This window comes from Acomys russatus, chromosome 18, assembly GCF_903995435.1.
Source record: "Acomys russatus chromosome 18, mAcoRus1.1, whole genome shotgun sequence".
Classification (NCBI taxonomy): Eukaryota; Metazoa; Chordata; class Mammalia; order Rodentia; family Muridae; genus Acomys; species Acomys russatus.
Window position 1 is genome coordinate 49,966,937 of NC_067154.1, and position 2,667 is coordinate 49,969,603.

Here is a 2,667-nt window from a genome sequence, read left to right on the forward strand (position 1 = left end):
TCTCCTTTTACAAGACATGATACTGTTCACTTAATGGGATCCTGCATGCACATGGTGCTCATGAACTCATGCAAACATACACAAAAATCCCCATAATTAATAATTACAGAAAGATAAAAATAAAAAGAATGTATTGATGACCTACAAAAACAAAAACAAAACAAAAACTTCTAGTCTGCCATTTTAAATTTAGCTACATACAATGTTCCAGCACAGCTTTTTGCCAGCAGCCCTTTCCAATCGATCTGCACTTATGGAGGACCTGACCGAGTATAGCAACATAGAAGAATAGATCAACGTGAGCTAGAATCAGCAGGATGATGGTATAATGTCCATTGGAGTAGTTAGATCTGTGCTTTTCAAAGATGCTGCTAGTGTGAATTTGGTTTTGGAACTGAAAGAACACAAACTGTATGGCAATTTTATAGACTCTCAAAGGGACAATACTTTAAGAGGAAAGAAACTCCTAAAAACAATTTTGTGAGTGGGTGGATTGAGTCCAGATACTTCAGAAGAACAATTAGAGACTCTGAAACTTTTGGAAAGATAAAATATTTTGAACTTCCCATGGATGTGAAAACAAATGAAAGAAGAAGATTCTATCACATACACAGATTAAGCACCAGTAAAGAAAGTGTTAGAAAGAAGAGACCATCAAATTAGTTCTGCAAAGTATAAAGTCAAAGCTGTACAACCCAAAGAGGTATTCAGGCAGCATCAGCAATAAGAAAAATGTGGAAGAGATGCTGCAGCTGATGGAACAGTTGGTGCTAAGGGACGTGAGAGAGTTCGGGGCCAAAGTTGGAGCCAAGGATGTAATAAATATTATGATCAAGGATACTGAAATTATAATAGTGCCTCTGGGTACAAGTACAGGACCTATGGGTATGGAGAGGGATGTGTTACTACAGTAGTCAACAGGGCACTTATGACAAGGCATCCAAAGTGTGTTAGCCACCAACCCTACTGAAGGAGGATGTTGAAATAAAGCAGGAAGTATATATATATATATATATATATATATATATATATATATATGTGTGTGTGTGTGTGTGTGTGTGTGTGTGTGTGTGTGTGTGTCTGTGTGTGTGTGTGTCTGTGTGTGTGTGTGTGTGAAATCTTAAAGAGGACAGTGACGATTGTTTGATCATCTATTTGTATGATTACCTTGTATAATTACTTTGTAAAAGTCTGTCTAGTGTACATGACACAAGTGTGTCCATCTGTATACAGCTGCCAATTAATTTGTTTCAATTTTTCCTTTGCTATCTGTTATGACTCATTGTGAATTTCTATTTATACAAATTTTTATTTGTATGATTTCATGTTAAGCCTCAAATAAATAATTCCTTATTTAAAAAATATTAAAAAGTTACAAACCATCCACAGAACAAACACTTCTTTCAAATCCCTTTTTCTAAATGACCAATGGAATAATTACATCCAAGACTAATTTTATCTACTTCATGTTTCACAAATGATCATTAAACTTAAGAAGAAATTCCAAAGTCTACACCACTGCCTCAGAGACGTAAAACACGTTCAGTTTGTTTAGAACATAAAAATGGTTCTTACTAAGTCAATATAAGAAGATTAAATATGCCTTTTCAATAACTGTAAGATACAAAATTGTGCAACCACTTTGGCCTCACTTTTCCAATCCATGATAAAATAATTTCACTAGTAAATAAACATTATGTTAGAAGGTAAAAAAGGAGGTAGGCCCATGCTTGTAAAGGAGGCAGATCTCTGTGAATTGGAGGTCAGAAAGAAAGAAAAGAAAGAAAGAAATTATCCAACAATCCTTAGCAGAAACCCACTAGCAATATTTCTATGTTCTGACTAGATGAAGCTTCAGAGAAGGATGGGAGAAATCATTACCAAATGGATACATGCTTACTACCCTAGAGAAGATGTGAATTTACAAGAGACTAGACAGTGAATAAGGAAAACCTTCAGCCAGCATGTTGGCACAGGCCTGTAAGTCCAGCACTAAGGACACTGAGAGATAAGAGTCAAGAGTTCAGAAATCCTCTGTAACATATTTTTCTGCAGGTAATTCTAGACTATATAATTCCTTGTCTTAAGAACAAATGCTGTCCCTCAAATAGGAAAAGATGATTAAAAAACCATAAATAAAGTCTGTGTAATCATTACTATACAAATCCACCTAAATTTTCAGTCTATAAAGTGTGATTAAGAATAAACAAATATATACATGTTCACTTATTACTTAAACTTTCCATCAGTTTAAATAAAGTTTTTGTTTCATAAACATACCATATATTGTTTCCAAATTTAAGGCTTAGAATTTATGAAAACACTTATGATATATTGCTTGCATTTGAATATATATTGAAAAATTTACTCCCAATGACAGCAAATAAAAAAATAAACTTTACCCTTTTGGACTTAAATTTTTCAGTGATATGCATGTTACTGACAAGGAAAACAGTCACTGTGTATTGACTTAAGCAAATGCTTGCAGTCAAGAATTGTCAAGTTTGTGAAGTAAATATTGGCAGTTTCTGATTACTAGAGACAGATGGTAGATATATAAAATATTTCTCTAGCCTAGCTGCCTTCAGACATATTACTATGAAAGTAGAACTCATAGTAGATTCTGGTACCATTAGAAATTTTATTACCAAGCACAGGCAAAAGCAC

General features: G+C 33.9%; 1 pseudogene; it reads left to right on the forward strand.

The window, feature by feature from the left end:
- The first annotated feature begins 328 nt into the window (after nucleotides 1-328).
- On the forward strand, nucleotides 329-970 carry LOC127202328 (heterogeneous nuclear ribonucleoprotein D-like; annotated as a pseudogene).
- The last annotated feature ends 1,697 nt before the right edge of the window (nucleotides 971-2,667 follow it).